General features: G+C 53.0%; 1 long non-coding RNA gene across 1 annotated transcript; it reads right to left on the reverse strand.

Moving 5' to 3' along the window:
* Nucleotides 1-3,401: 3,401 nt before the first annotated feature.
* LOC122215288 lies at nucleotides 3,402-16,835 on the reverse strand. The gene is made up of 3 exons (XR_006200316.1): nucleotides 16,753-16,835; nucleotides 4,034-6,058; nucleotides 3,402-3,503 (listed from the first exon to the last, which is right to left on the reverse strand). It is a non-coding gene; the product is annotated as an uncharacterized LOC122215288 (long non-coding RNA).
* Between the last annotated feature and the right edge of the window lie 23 nt (nucleotides 16,836-16,858).

Below are 16,858 nucleotides of genomic sequence, written 5' to 3' on the forward strand. Positions count from 1 at the left end.
GTCCCCAGCAGGCCGGCAGGGATGAAGCCCCACACACAGGAACCTGGGAATCTTGACCCAGGAGAGCGCGTTTCCCGCCCACTTCCGTATGGACGGCCTGTAAATGAGATGCTGTCCCCACCAGGTTGAAATGCCCTGGTGGTGCTAGGACACCCAGGCTTTGCCACGACTGAGTCACCCGGCTGACACGTGGCCTCCCCAGGTCCCTCTGGGGACACTGAGGGACGCCGCCCTCCAGTGGCCGGGCCACCCTGTCATCACTCATCAGAGGCCTCAGAGAAATCACCTTGAACGCTGAGGCAGGAGAGAGAGGCAATCCCCTGTGATTGATAGCACTAAATACGAAACCGCATGTACCTTGTCCGTGAAGCATGGAATCATGCGCATTGTCACCGGGGGAGATGAATGGAACTTGAGATAACCCTGGCAAATTAGGCGTATGTTAGCGTTAAGCTTTGTCAGTAAGCAGGCTATAAATTACAGACATATTGTAACTCCATAAACTCTTCTAATGAATTGAATGACGGCGGTAATTTAATGCGGAACATGCCAGCTTAACCCTTTTAAGAAATTAGCCCCAGGTCTCCACCACGCAACCAGCCAAAGTGCATTTTCAAAGTTGGTGCTTAGATCTCCCGAGAGAGCATATACAGCGGGCTGTAAGAACTTCTGAAATTTTCCTGGATATTAAAAACAAATGTCCAAGAGCCTCTGAGTAATTACATTATTTCATAGTTAATTCTTTCCTGAGCTTTTTCTCCCCCCACACATAATCTTCATTATAGTCCTTTTTTTTCCCCTAAAACGATCGCACTAAATATATGGAAGCCATAAGCCCCAGCGTGCAGTGCATTTCTGGGTGATTATTGAACCCATCGGGGGGTACCAGGAGCTCTGCGGCTGAAGGCGCAGAGACTTTAACCCGAAAGGGGGGCAGGAATCCCACATAAATGCACTACCTGCGGTGTCTTGTTGCAATAATGAAGCGGAATTTATAAATAAGAATCAGGTGCAAGGCAGAGCCTGTGCACTTTCCGGCCGTCACTGACAGAGGCAAGACACCCGTGACAGCTGAGTCGTGATGTGAAGCTGTTTCAGAATCTGCTGTATATTTTAGTGGAAGTTGCATGTAGAAATAACTGACAAATCAGTGTTGATCCAAAGAAAACTTTAAATTCAAATGGGAAAATTAAAGGTAATATGTCATTATTTAGAGTGTGTTGGCACAGTAAAAAGCATTCTTTAGCTCTTACTCAAATGGAAGGATGCAAAACAGCGCCAGTGGACGTAATTACTGCATAACAGGTACCACTCGGCTCCTAATGTTACAAAACTAGGAATTTTTAAAATAAATGACCCCTCTATGGGTGTGTTTTCTCTTTACAGAACACAATTATCTCTTGCTGGATGTGTTAAGCGTGGTCTGTCCTGCGTCACGGGGTGGCTGGTCTCATCACACACACACACACACGCACACACACACACACACACACGGCACAAAACTCCAGCCAGACCTCAGCGCCCCCTGGGTTTTACAGGGGTAGATCCGCAATATGGTCTCCGGCTCCGGCAGGAGTGTCCACGGGGCACTTGTGTTGAGCTGGGCCACGGCCTTTATGCTGGTGGGAGGGACGAGTGACAATTACCCATGTGTCTTGGGTGTTACCACTGCACCCCTAGCCCTAGGGATCTTCCAGCACCTTGAAGAAAAATGTCAGAATATTGTCTGTTTCAGTAACTTCTGAAACACGATCACTGAAGAATCTGAATTCTTTACCTAAAAAGTGAAGTCCAGGAAAACAATCTGTGTGTCGTTTGCTGCAAAGACAGAAGAAATAAACTCTGAAATCCCAAATTTCCTTCTGGGAGTCTGGATTCCTTCTTTTGTTAAATTGGACCCTAAAGGTCTAAGCTCCATAAATAGGCGTCATTCATTCCAACCTCCTGACAGAAGAGCCTTGCAGACGTTTTCTGAGGTCATGGGTCCTGCTCTGCGCACCTGCGGGCTCTCTGCAAGGGGCCATGGCTGAGAGGGTGCGCTCGCGGTGGAAAGAAGTGGGTGCTGCTGGGTCTCCGCCCTCCATGTGCTGGCACCACTTGTGGCCGTGAGGGCCTCCAGCGGACTCCAGGCTCTGCCAGCACAGTCACCGTTGACACCGCGACACCGAGTTTCACGAATTTCTCAGCCCACAAGGGTGGCTGCAGGCCCTGATGGCTTATTCCCTCTGGCTGCAGAAGACTTAAAGTCACAGATTCCACCTGAAACCCCCCTTGGAGCCTCTCTCAGAAGATGCAGCCTCAGCTCCCTCCCCTGGGCCCTGGGTCTGGAATCGGCACCGCGGCCCAGCCACCTCGCTGGCCAGCCTTCCCTGCCCTGTCCCCACAGACCTGTCCCCAAACACCTAGCATAGGGGACACCATGCCAGCCCGCAACAGCAATTCCCCTCTTTGTGCGTCTTGCCGAGTCTCATGTGAACACCGCGACTGTTAGCACTTTGTTCTTCAGCGTGAGGCCCGGGACCTGGGCATCACCTCTGCCGGGAGCTTGTGAGAACTGCCATCTCGGGCACCTGCTGGGCCCTGCACGTCCCGCATCTATTGGGATCCACAGGCCACCTGCGCACAGAGGTTTGAGGCACCGCCATCGGGCCTTAGGGAGCTGGGTTGGGGCTGATGACGCTCAGCTGTGCGCAGATGGCGGCGGGAGGGAGGAGGGGGGCACTGGCAACTCTGGGCCTGACTTTTAAGCTAACACACTAACCCCACACACGGCTGATGGGAGAGCGAGCCACGCCCAGGAGCAATTCTGGGGCGGTCAGGGGATCAAGGAAATCATGGCCCAAACACATCATCCTGGTTTTCAAATGGCCGCCATGCTGGAGGGTTGGGTCCCACGGACGCGGGCTCCTGAGGACCCTGAGAGCAGCACCCCTCTCGCCCGATGGAACGCAGGGGTGTGTGAGGTCGGGCCCCCGGCGATTGTGCCGGGTGTGAGTCCAGAGCGCCGCCTCGTGAGCAGACTCCAGTAGCAGCATCTGCACATCTCTGTGCACTGCCCGAGAACGACAAAGAGATGCCCGGCGGCCAAGGTCCTCGCCAGCCTGAGAGCTGCCCGATGGTGCGGCTCCCCGGCCACGGCCATCCAGGCGCCAAGTGGGCAGGGAGGAGGGGCTGTGATGGTGGTCGGGGGGGGCACACCCGTGCACCTGTCTCACTGACATGTGCACCACGATGCACACATCATGGCTCTGGTTTTGTTTTTTCTAGTGTTTATTTATATCTGAGAGAGAGAGAGAGAGAGAGAGAGCAGGGGAGCAGCAGAGAGAGGGAGACACAGAATCCTAGCAGGCTCTAGGCTCCAAGCTGTCAGCACAGAGCTCGACGCAGGGCTCGATCCCCTCGATCATGACCCGGGCCGAAGTCGGAGGCCTAACGGACTGAGCCCCCCCGCGCCCCTCTGGCCTTGGTTTTGAATGAACTAGGAATTGAGTCATCACTTCTGTCTGCAGAGAACAAGAAAGTCCTCACAAAACAGTGCACGCCTGAGTGGCCTCTGCAAGGCAAGCCAGATTTCGGTATCTTCTCTCTAACGAGGGTCCTACTTCTGGTTCTGTCCTCCAAATGTCACTGCGTTTGGGACACCGGCCAGTGCTCTCCTCTGGCCCCTCATGGGGACAAACTGGAGGAAAGTCTGGATTTTTTGTGCCTTCCCTTGGTCCAGAGGCCCCTCCTGTGGGCTCGGGAGCCTGACAACCTTCCCCCTGAACCGACTCACTCTGCCCCGCACCCTGCAGGACCCAAGGAGCCACACCTGAGTCCCCGTCACTGGCCACGGAGGGCACCTGGGGCTCATCTTGTCTTGGGCACAATGGGTGTTGCCGGCTTCCCAGAGCCCCTGACAGTAGGTCGCAGGCTCTCACGATGGGCTGCTCTCCTGGCATGGCCAGTGCCCCACATGTGGACCCCACACCTCTGCATACGGCCCTGGCCCACAGGACTGGCCCACTCAGCCTGGTCGCCCCGTGATACTCACCGTCCAGGGGAGGAGTGACACCCGGGCCCCCATTCTGCTGCCAACAGCCCAGGAGGCAATGGGCCGCGAGGGCCAAAGCAGCCTCAGTGTTTTCCTTCGTCAAGGAGGAGCTCCAGAGCGCCCCGGCCAGCACCCACCTTCCGCAGTTACAGACATCACTGTCCGCAGCTGCCTCCCTTTTCCACGTGTGATGGCGTGCTTGCACTTGGCTCCCAGGCAGTGTGCAATCCAGATCCGTGTTCAGTCCCCACCAGTTGTGTATGGCTGCAGTGCTGGTGCAAGGCTCTGGATGGCTGTACGTGGTCGTGCACGGCTGTGGGTGGTCAGATGGTCACGTGATTGTGGATGCACGTGGTTGTGCATAGTTCTGTATGGCTGCAATGCTGGCATGCGGTTGTGAATGTTTCTAGCAGCCCTTCTGGTGTGAGCAGGGTTCAGCTCTACTCTGGCGAATAAGACCCTGCAAACACCACCTTCCTCACATGGACCATAATGTTTATGCCGCGGATCTTACACCCAGACATCAGTGCAGCCCAGCAAAGCCCGAACTTCGTGGCTGAAAACAACAATGTACGATCACCTCCATGGTGCTGGGCTGATAGGCTTGGCTAGGGGCTCTCCCTCGGGACCCCCACTTGGCGTCAGCTGGGAAATGATGCTGACGGTGTTGGAAGGCACCCGCGTGGCTCGTCTGGGCCCAAGCGTGGGTGGTGGGACTGCCGGGCACTTGTTGCCTTGCTGTGTCCTCAGCCTGTCCCTTCACATCCAGAAAACATGTTGAGTTACCCAAGTCTCACATATTATTCCTCAAAAATTAATTATAATAGCTCAAAAACCCACAGCCGCTGCAAAATACCTCGGGAATGTGCAGCAGTGTCGGGGAAGCTCCCGCCGTATCAGCAACAACTTGGGGCTCTCGCGAGGGGGTGCGAGGCCTCCCAGGGCAGGGCGGGCCCTTCGCTTTGTCCATTTATTTGATCAGATCGTTGTGAAGAGCTGCTCATCAGTCTGGACGGTCGTGCCCCAGGCACCTGACAGCACCATGGCTGGTGTGTGCGACGCACGGACAGGACACGTCTGCGGATCAGCGTGTGCTCCTAGGGGCCCGTCTCTATGGATATAACGTGAGTATAAACAGACTTACCAGCCGTCGCTTCAAACATCAGCCATCAGATGTCAACAACACCCAGCCGGACACGCTCCCTTTCTCTTAAACTCAAACGACTCCTTTCAAGGAGGCAAATGCCTGTCCCCTTCCCTGTGCCCAGGGATTCACACTTGGAAACACGTCAGTTTCCTCTTCTGACAGTCTATTTCCATTTCCTCTATTGAGTCAGCCATCATACTGTTCTCCACATGTGGGTTAGTCGTTCCAGGTAAAGAGAGGTTAGTGCTATCTGTCGTGAAACAGGGAGGTGGAATCGGCAGCCCTGGGGGCCTTGCTCTGTAGCACATTCGAGTTGCTGGCTGATAGATGATGCATCCACGCAGGCAGCTCTCTGCTCTCTCCGCAGAAAACACACACGTTTCCTGCGACAAGTAAGTAAATAGCTCTCAGATAAAGCCCGAAGGCTGTCTACAGTCTCTTGATGCCCACCCTGGAAAGCTGCTGGCTACTAAAGCCATCAAAGTTTGGACTCCGACCTGACCGCACAAAGACAGTAAACAGCGAGAACCTGCCTTGTACTATGAGCTGCAGCAGCTTTAGAACGAGCAGCTCTCAGAGGCTCCAGAACTGACCCAACCCCAGAGGCTTGCATCCGTCAGGTGCTCCAGAGGACAGCTCAGTAAGGACACCCGGCCCTTTGAAAGGAGGCATCAATCTTGTTGGTTAACCCTCAAAACATGCACTGATTTCAGTCAAAGGAGAGCAAAGCTGTTTCAGAAATTCTTAATAGCTTCCCTTCTTGAGGACGCTTCACCTTGGAAACTTCCACTGACTTCTCCTCTCAGACGCCCACGAGGAGCCGGTAGATGCTGCCTGGCGATCAGAACTTAACGGTACAATGAGGCAACTCCCAAACCCTGTTGACAGAAGAAGAGAAAATCTTAAAACGCTTTCAGAAGTCAAATCAGTGGGCACTAAGACAGAATAAAATCGGGAGGGAAAGAACAGGGTGGCTGGGGAAGAGGAGAAGAGATGTTGTCACTTAGATTTGAGTGGGATGGAATGGCTAGAAAATACCAGAAAGTCACGGAAATGCTCTCCAGGGCTGAGATGTCTATGCCAACGCGAAGACACCATCACCCATAGGACACTTATCACTCCTTTAATCCCCATTCCCACCGGGGGTATGAGCATCAGCAGCCCCACTGTACAGATGGGGAAACCGAGGCACCGGGCGTCCCAGCTCCTGCCTGAGGTCACAGACGACCTGAGCTCGGCGGTCCGGCTCCTAAACATGGTGCTCCCACCTCTTCCACACCCACAGACACAGCCAGTATTTGAAAAGAGGTGCAGGGTGCTAGGGGGTGGGGTACAGAGGAGGGGGGGCAGGGTCTGCAGGAAGGTGAGGGAGGGTGCAGGGGTGCAGGTTGCTGGGGGTGGGGTACAGAGTGGAGGCAGGGTCTGCAGGAAGGTGAGGGAGGGTGCAGGGGTGCAGGGTGCTGGAGGTGGGGTACGGGGGGGGCAGGGTCTGCAGGAAGGTGAGGGCAGGTGCAGATGTGCAGGGTGCTGGGGGTAGGGTACAGAAGGGGGGGCAGGGTCTGCAGCAAGGTGAGGGCGGGTGCAGGGGTGCAGGGTGCTGGGGGTGGGGTGCAGAGGGGGAGCAGGGTCTACAGGAAGGTGAGGGCAGGTGCAGGGGTGCTGGGGGGTGGGGTTCAGAGGAGGGGGGCAGTGTCTGCAGGAAAGTGAGGGTGGGTGCAGGGGTGCAGGCCCTTGCCTGGGCTGTGGGGTCACATTGGAGTTATTCCTGAAGCTGACTCGTTCTACTTGGCAGCACGTACTTAGGTGTGCTACGGGGTCAACGTGATGGGAGATGTGTGCAAGTGGGGTGCAGGTGCAGCTGGAGAAAAGGCGGGAAGGAAAGTCTGGGTGGGGCATTACCACTGGGGCTTGGCCAGCCCGCCATGCCACTGCTGTGACTAAGACCTCACGTGGCCATCTCTCCTGGCTCGGTCCCTCCCCCCCCTCTGCCTCCTGGCTCCCGGCCCGCCCCCTCTTCCTGTCTCAGTCTTCTGCATGTGCCCAGAGGGGAGCGGACCCCAAAACGGGGAGCACTGGGGATGGGGCAGGCTCTCTGAGGGTGGGATGACCTCAGGTCCCAGGGGCATAAGGAGCCGTTCCCCAAAGCTGGCACGGTGACCTGGAGCTTTTCTAGAAGGAGTGGCATCCACAGCAGGTGGCCCCATCAGTCCCCCAGTGGCACACACCCTTTAGCAACTGCCGCCCTCGACCCGGCGTCCTGACGTGAAATTTGCACAGCAGAGAAATGTATCTAACACCATAACAAGACCAAACTCTGATGAGGCTTCACTCCCTTCAAAATGAAATGAAATTTGAAACCTTCAAGTTCAAAACAAAATTGTAAGATTAGGTTTTTATTAATATAGATATATGCATGGTTATGCTCAGCCAAGTTTTTCTTTCCTTTGCCAGGGTGGGGGGCGGTGGTGGGGGCTATCCACTGAGCGCATCAGTTGGCCGTTTGCAAAGAGAGAACTTGTAAGTGGCCTGGCCTCCTATTCCCATCAGTGTCCTTCCTCCAAATGACACAGTAATGGCTTCGTGGGAAGCAGAGCGTCTGTCATCCGATTGCCAGGCCACCTGGACGCCAAGGCTCAGGAACCGGCATCTTTTTTTTAAGATCAAAATTCATTTGAAAAACTGGACTCAGTTATTTCAAACGACAGTCTGAGGAGACGTGTGCCTGGAAGTATTTGGAGCTGTCCCCTTGCAACAGAGAAGGACCGCGTCTCGGGACAGCACCCAAACCCCCCTCCCACAGAGCGCGCAGCTCTACTTCCTGGGTCGTGCGGCATCCTCCCTCGCGGGGCCCACCACCAGGGGCTCTACATGTCGGCCTGTGACCTGCTCAGGGCTGGCACGAGCTTGATCTCAGAATAAAATTAGCCCCGATCCCTCGTCCCAGCGGAAATTGTATGACTCTCCCTCTCCACTTTCTTAATGGTTTCTTCACTACAAAGCCGCAATCGAATGACCGTGTCGGCCATCTCCAAGGTTTGGAATTAAATGTCCCTAACATAAATCAATAGAAAGGAAATCAAAACGGAAAGGCCAATTATTTTTGCAGATGTCTTTGTGCAAAACAACTTTGCATTGAACTCTGGGCCACCTGGAGACTGCAGAAGGAGCCTCCTTCCAGTTTCAGGGACACTAATGTAACGAAGAACTTTCATGAGCAGACGCTGATGACAGGATCTATTAAAATGGACTCACAAGGCTGGCCCATCCACCTCCCAGAGCTACTAGATAACAATATTAGAAAGTTCAGAATTCTAAGTGTTCAATTTCAAATCGACAGACAAGTGGCCTTTGCAAACAGCCCCGCTGCCTCTTCTCGCTTCCCCCCTCAGCTTCCCAAAGAATTCCACGTGCACATGGGTTTTCAGGGTACCGCCTTCTCGAAATGGGGGGCTACAAGAAAGCCCCACGGACACATTTAGAATCGAGTGGAGGGTACCTTCAGGGAGCCAGCTCCTCCTCCCTCCGGACACCTACTCCCAGAGCTCTGGGGCCTCCTCAGCACAGCACAGCCCGTAGGCACTAGTCACTGTGATCCTGTGCCGTCACTTACCATGATTTACTGCAGCTAGTGAAGCCGTTTCCTAAACTAATTAGCTTTTGGGTATCAGTGGCTGCTAAATTATTAACATGTTATCCCTTCCAAAAGTATTGAATTTTTAAATGGTAAGCCCCAATTACATAATATTTTAAGCAAAGGAAGAACTCTCTAATGGTAAAAATTCAGCCACCTGAGCCAAGAAGAAAACAATCTGTGCCTTTATGGTTTTAAGGAGCCGCGTACTGTGTCGACATCTATGGTTGGTTCTGTGAACTGCAGATTCCCAGCTGAATTTCTGCCGTGGTCCCCCAGAGCCCAGGCAACGCAGCGGAACTGGGATTCTATTCTGAACACTTGAAAGTCAAAAGAGAACCATTGTGCCTCCACCTGCTTTCCCGGCTCCAAAGCACGTTGGCTGTTACTTATTCTGCATTGTTAAAAGAGACACGAGTTCTTACAAAGAAGCATAAACTTGGCTGAGTGGGTGCTGGAGATATGTAATTCCAGTGGGAAAGCAGATAGACCCAGCACCCGTCTCAAGGCTCTGGTGTCATCTTTAAAAAGTCAGCAAATGAGGGGCGCCTGGGGGGCTCAGTCAGGTAAGCCTCCGACTTCGGCTCAGGTCATGATCTCGCAGTTCCTGGGTTTGAGCCCCACGTCGGGCTCTGTGCTGACAGCTCGGAGCCTGGAGCCTGCTTTGGATTCTGCGTCTCCCTCTCTCTCTGCCCCTCCCCTGCTTGCACTATGTCTCTCCCTATCTCTCAAAAATAAATGAACATTAAAAATTTTTAAATAAATCAAACAAAAAGTCAGCAAATGAGAATAATATTTTTCAGTCATTTGCAAAATGTAACAGCAGTGAGAGTGAGCTTTTCTGCTAAGTTGATCTGACCTGTAGAGCATTAGAACGACAAAAAGAGACCTTTGCACTTTTTTAAACTGACAGATTCTACCACTTTTCTGGATGCCCACAGTTCTCGGTGCACGTCCCTAAGAGAACACGAGAGAAGAGGAGAGAGCGGAACCAGATCAAATGGAAGAAAGAAAAACTGGGTGTGAGTGTGTGTGTGTAACCAACGAATCCGTGCTGGGACCGCGTGCATCCACAGATGCTCAGACCTGCTCTACACACGACCTTCTGTCCCTGTGCAGAGAGCACAGCCTCTGATGTCCTTCCCAGAGGGATTTCGGGAGAAAAGATAACATCCCAGGTGAAGGTGACATTCTTAACAAATGTGGGTAAAATGTCACTGCCAGTTCACACAGTCAGCCAGAAATTTCTTTACGTTAATTACATGTCATCCAGACAAGCATACACACAGGCAGGCCCCTCATATCTGTACACATTTGCTAGCACTTTTGTTCTGATTTTTAAAGAACCTTGACTAATTCACTTGAGCGCGGAGCTAATCCTCCAGCAGAGGGCTAAGTATAAAACAAGTAACATTCTCAAACGGGTGACAGAAATGAGCAGACTGGGGGTCATTAAGTGCTCATTAGCTGTATGTTGTCACATTAACTACGGGGTGTAACACCAATTTTCTCTTCTTTGTCAGGAGCCGACTCGGTCCCCTTTCACGGGGCAGGCCCCCGGGGGGTATGCTGCCCAGAGCGCGCCCCGATCAGCGCTGCCCGCGTGAGGCTCTCCCAGCTTTCTCTCCTTCGCCCCCCGTTTCAGCAGCTCGCCAGGAAGAAGCCGTTACCTGGGTCTGTTGGCCACGGCGACGAGGAACTGAAACGATCAAGGATCAGAACAGGATTCTTTCCACGCTCGCCAATATTCATGGCTGAGAGGGCCAGGGGTGTGGGCAGAGTGGTCTGAGTTGAAGTCATGGTTCTGGAATCTTAAAGACGGTCAGGTAATCCAGACATTCAGGGTTTCCTGTTTCAATTCCTGGTCACCCTCAGCCCCACAGGGAGGGGCAGCGGTGGCCCCCGCCCTTGGCCGTGACCGAGGAAGCCCATGCTCCCCCCGCGCGTGGCTGGGGCACGTCCTCTCCGTTTCTCCACCCTGTCTCCCTGTTCGTCCCTCCGGCTGATGCCCTTGTGAACAGAAACCAAAGACCCGCACTGAAGCTCGGCTAGCAGAGGTCCCCTCCTCAGCAATACGAGGGCACAGGCCTGGGCAGATGTTTCCAGCACAACTGTAGTTATGAAGCTCTGCTACCCTCACACAACACCGCATCTGGTCTATCATATTCCATTTTGACAAAACTCTACCCCAACGCAACATCAGGTTCCTTATCTGAATTCAGGAGACTGACTGAACCCAACAGAGACTGAAACCATGGAAGCTGGTCTCAGCAGACATATCGGTCTTTGCTCTCATGGAGCCGGTCTCGGCCTCTCTTTGAGGCCGACAGAAGACACGCTCCGGGAGGAGACGAGGAAGCCGAACCAACGAACAAATGAATTAATGGAGGGGCTTCCTCACGTGGGCAAACCTTTCCCCGCTACTCCCACAGAAGAGGCGGTGTCACCCCTGGCATTTCACTTTTGCAGCACCCCCCCCCCCACCTTGGGATTCCCTGTAGAGGGACCTCAGGACACAGAGCTGTCATCGGGGCCCATTGAGGTCAAGTGGGCGCCCCCAGGGACTGAGCCCACCCTGATGCGGCCTCGGACGGGTTGGCAGCCCAGGCAGGAAGGGTCACTGGCATACCACACGGCTGCACCTCATGAGCACAGGTCCCTACCATTCATCTGCAGGGCACCAGAACTCTGTGGTTCTGACACAGTTAATTGTTCCCAGGACTCTATTTTAAGCGCTCTGAAGACAAAAGTAAGAAGACAATTATACAGATTGCAGAGACCAGAGAGAGAGGAGCAGGGAAAGGGAGCTCAGAGAGCCAGCAACAATGTAACACAAACAGCTCAGCAAATAACAGTGCGGCGTCCCCGCTAATAGAACGTTGTAACACCTGAATACACCCGCACGCCTGATTAGGCGCTGACAACATACACCCATAAAGGAAGATTATAAGTTGTAATATGTCTTTGCGAGAAGCAGCATATTAACCACTGTTTGTATACTTCTCCAATTAGATTCCTGTAATTCTTCATTTAGCAAACAGTTTACATTATAATAGCCAGCATCACTTCTGGTTTTGAAACAATTGATTATATGTATACTGCCAAATTATGGGTCTACGGGATATTTTCATAAGTGAAAACAACTCTGAACGATCTTCGAAAGGATCTTTAACTGGGGCGTCTGGCGACGTGCAGACAGACTATCACCTGCGCCTGCTACCCCTAGGGCCTCCCAGTCAATGGAAACATCCCATTTTTCCCCTCTCCGGTTTTCCAGGAGCAGAGATTTGTTCCGTGGACCTGGAAACCAGAACAGCGGTGCTGGTCACAGCTCTGTCCCTGGCCCCTTGGCTCTCTGCCCCACGGACCCCAGCCCTTCAAGCTGTCATGCTGGGCAGGACCATGAGCTGGTGAGGCCAGTGGTTTATTCTGTGGCCAAAGGTGCCTCTTCGGTACCTGAACCCCCAAATGCTGCCAGCCCCCCCCCACCCCGCCTAGAGCTGGCCAGCGTGGAGTCTCTCCTGGGACCACGGAACCATGTCAGAAGCCGTGCAGTCACGAGACAGGCCAACAGCAGAGCCCCCAAGACAAGACGTCGGTGAGGAGGAGAGCCACTGAAGGAGGGACTGGCAAGGGCACAGCCAGGTGAGGCAGAGATGACCCCGGGGGCCCCAACACAGCCCAGCGAGTAGGGGCTACGTGGCAAGAGGGGGAAATAAATGACCCATGGGAACACCTGTCCTCGTGGGATGGCTCGGAAGCCGAGGCTCGGTGTGACTTCTCTGAGGTCACCAGCTAGTAAGCGGCCAAGATGGGAGCTGAGTCAGCCTAGTTCCCAGTGTGCACCACCTCTCCAAAGCTTGGCCACGCTGCACACGAACCCCCTGGTGATTTCTAGGAAAGCACGTGTGGACCTCTACCAGGAAAACCCATCCCCTGGTCTTGTCACTAAGCACAATGAAGTCTGTTGATGTTACTTGTAAAACAAACGTGAGAATTCTCCAGGAGACGCAGAGATGGCCGAGGACAAGGGGCCTCAGGACCCGAGGGACAGCATGGCAATGGGTCCCCTGGGTTCTCAGATTGCCTCATGAATCCCAGTAGGGTCCAGCTGGAGATGCTGGCAATACAGAAATACCCACAGACCCAGACTGCTCCCTCCAGCCAAATGACAGGGACGCAGGGTCAGCCTCACGAGACAGATGACATTTCCACAGTACAACGCCTCTACCCCAGCCAGACACCACAGAAAAAAATGTTCCCTGTCTCCAGCCCACCAGCCAAAGTTGCGTGGGTAACCTAGCCTTGCACCCTCACTGAGCTGTTAAAAGGCGCCAACTCACTGTTGGGGACACCGGTGCAGCAGGCTGAGCACGGCAGCCAGACCCCACCCCATCGACAGTAACGATGGCTCCAGGGCAGTGTCAGACGCCTGCCTACGGAGAACAAGGTCTAAATGACCCGAGTCTTATACGGCGATGCATGCACCGGCTGGATGTCAGTCAAAGCCCAGTCATCGCACCGGGACGGGACAGGTGTCTGAAGTAACTGCTGAGGATTTTAATGCACTGATCATACAAATGCCTCCCCGAGACTTTACAAACATGCTCGGCACAAGTGAAAAATAGAAAGTCTCCACAAAGATACAAAAGCTTTCAGCAAACACACAGAGAATGTAAAGAACCAAGCAGATATTTTAGAACTAAATATCCGCTAAATGTCTGAAGAGTTAAAAATCTCACAAGATGGGTTCAATAGCAAGAGAAGACAGAAAAGGATCAGCGGAGGAGAAAAAGGTAAAACAGTAGAAATTCCCCGCTGTCACTGACCATATTGGTGGACAAACGAAGAAGGAATCTATGATCGTATCAATTCACGCAGGAAAACATTTTTGACAATTCCTTCCAAACCGATCTAAAGGTTTAACAAAATTCTCATTGAAATCCCAGCAAAATTTTTCTGCAAGTATAGACAATATTATCATAAATCTATGTGGGTTATACATGATAATTATAAGCTATAAAGTATAAAACTTTTAGAAGATAAGAGAAATCTTCCAGACCAAGGGCTTAGGGAAAAGACAGGACAACTATGGAAAACATGACTACACTGTGTGGCACATTCTGATTGGGTGGGTCCGGGCCTCAGGCGGTGAAAGAACTCACCCCCCAGGACAGAACAAAGAGACAGAGGTTTGTTGAATACATTGGGGGCGGGGTTGGGGGGGGGGGGGTCGCAGGACAGCAGAGAGACTGTCCGCCAGGAGGCAGTGGTGAGGCGCTGTGGTTACAGGATGCAGTGAGGAAGCATGCGGACGGAGGAATTTTCCCTGTTTTGGTAATCTTAGGAGTCAGGCCTGGTTGTAGGCAGTCCATTGGTCCGCTGGGGCCGATGGCACTTCAGGGTGGGTCACTTACTGGGCCTCTTGATTTCAGCCTGGCGGTCACTGTAGGCCCCTGACTCAGACTTCCACTGCCCAAGCTCGTTGCCTGAAAGCAGCCTCTACACGTTGGATTCAGCAAAACCAAAAACAACTGTTGTTCCGCAGAACACCTTGTAAAGAAGATGAAAGGTGGGCTGCTGACCGCGAGAGACTGTTTGCAAATGGAAGCTCTAATAGGTACTCGTACCTAGTAAGAATAAATATATAATGAACTCTCAAAATTCCACACTAAGTCAGAAGTGGGCAAAAGACATTGTTGTCTGCGGGACGGTGGTCTGCACACCCAGGCCTGCAATCTCCAGAGCCTGCGAGTTTTCTGACTTAATATGGTCGCGGTAACTGCGGTTGTAGGTGGAATTCAGATTGCCAGCCACCTGAATTTAGAGGGAGGGTTTATCCTGGATTGTCCATGGGGGCCCGAATGAGGACTCTCCAGGGAAACAGAGCCAGGAGGCAGTGTGGATGCAGAGAGAAAAGATTTATTTTCAGGAATTGGCTCACATGATTGTGGAAGCCGACGAGTCTCAAACGGCAGGGCAGGCTGGAGCCCACGAAAGAGCGGACACTGCAGTCCAGGTCTGAAGGCCATCTGCTGGGAGAAGTCCCTCCTGCACGGGAGGGATTAGTGTTTTTGCTCTAATCAGGCCTTCAACTGATGGAATGAGGCTCACCCCCATTATGGAGAACAGTCGGCTTTACCCAAAGTCCAACAGTCTGAAAGTAAATCTCATCAAGAAGCCCTTCATGGAAACATCCAGAATATTTGGTCACATGTCTAGGCCATGTGGTCAGCCAAGTTGGCACCTAAAATTAATGCTCACAGAGAACCCCATGAAATCTCAAATGTCTATATAACCAGCACAGGGAGAACCAGAGAGAGGACAGGCTTTGAAGATGGAGAAGACCAACCACAGCCAAGGAACGTAGTGCCTTCTGGGCACTGGAAGAGGCAGAGGAAGAAAGTCTAGAGAGCCCTTGGAAGTCACACATCGCTGCCGTCCACCCAGTGTGGACTCTGTCCTCTGGGACTATTAAGATGATAAATTTATGTTTCTTTCTTAATGTTTTTATTTTTGAGAGAGAGAGAAAGAGCACAAGCAAGGGAGGGGCAGAGAGAGAGGGAGACACATATCTGAAACAGGCTCCAGGCTCTGAACCGTCAGCATAGAGCCCGACATGGGCCTCGAACTCACGAACCATGAGATCGTGACCTGAACCGAAGTCGGATGCTCAACCGACTGAGCCACCCAGGTGCCCCTAAATTTATGTTGTTTTAAGTGAGTGTTGAGGACACGCCTGCCCCAGGTGGTTCTCCCCAGGTTTGCTCCCCAGCCCCTCACAGGGAAATGCCCGGAGCTGCCTTCTCCCAGTGGCATAGGTAGGAAGTGGGACAAAAATTAAGAAAATTGTCAATTACTGATCAAATGCAGGTCATTTGGGGCTGATTGTTGTAGCAACTGCTGCTTAACCACTCGGACGGTGGCCCTGGACGGTGGGTCACAATTCTGTCACTCGAGGTGCCGCTGTCCATTTGTGTTTTGTTTCCACTGTCTCATGCGGGGACTGCTGGCTCAAGGACCTGAACAGCAGAAGTCCACACCACTGGTCTATATGTCATCAGTCCATTAATTAGCTCAAGTGGGACATGAAACCCACCACATCACCCGCAAACCCAAGCCACGTTAACATGCCTGAGGGACATTGCAGATATTTGCAGCATCCTTCATGATCACTCCCACAGGTAGAAGGGTTCCACTACATCCACCAGGAAGAATACCTAAGCAAAAATCTGCAAAAGTTCCCCATTTCAGCAATAAAAAAACCAGAACTCTAAGAGACCCCTGGTAGGCCAGCCATCTTTAGAGCCATTACCAGGTTTTAGGAGGCATGGTTGTTCTCTTTTACCCTGGTCCACTCCCCTGGGACCCCACACCTGTTTACACAAGAGCAGTGGCCTGGGCAGACCACCCACCCCACTGTGAGCCCGGGGACAGGTATCAGTCCTGGTCGGGCATGACCCAGGTGAGCCAACCAGAGTCCTTCCTTTGGGGTTTTCTCACAGATGTCAATGGAGAAAAGCCTAGAGTGTCTGAGACAATGAGCTGTGGGACATATGTAGCCATGCTCCTGTCTTGGGATGAGAGTCCACCACCAGAGAGAAGTCAGGGCTGCTGAGAAGGAGGGAAAGGGGGAGAGTGGCAGACCTGGGGCATCAGCCCTATTCTTCTGGAAATGCTGGTTCCAGCGCTCACCATCCGCCTTCCAAGGCACCTCTTGTCACTTAAGCTGATTTTGGTTGGCTCTGCCACGTGCCCTTAGAGTCTTGATTACTATCCCACCCCTCGGGCTTCAAGGACTGCAGGACAAAAGAAGGCTCCAGAACAGGAAGTGAGCACGCTAAGGGGATCTCTGTTACCCTACTGCGCCAGTCAGCCTCCCTGCTTCGTCACACGGCCCCGACACAGCCCTCCCTGCACAGGGGGCAGGACGCCACTCACTTCCTGCGTGACGTCACAGGACCCTGGACACCAGACTCCCTGCATAAGGGGCGGGACCCTGTGCACTTCCTGCCATGACGTCACAGGATGCTGGACACTAACCTCC

This window comes from Panthera leo, chromosome A1 (assembly GCF_018350215.1).
Source record: "Panthera leo isolate Ple1 chromosome A1, P.leo_Ple1_pat1.1, whole genome shotgun sequence".
Lineage (NCBI taxonomy): Eukaryota > Metazoa > Chordata > Mammalia > Carnivora > Felidae > Panthera > Panthera leo.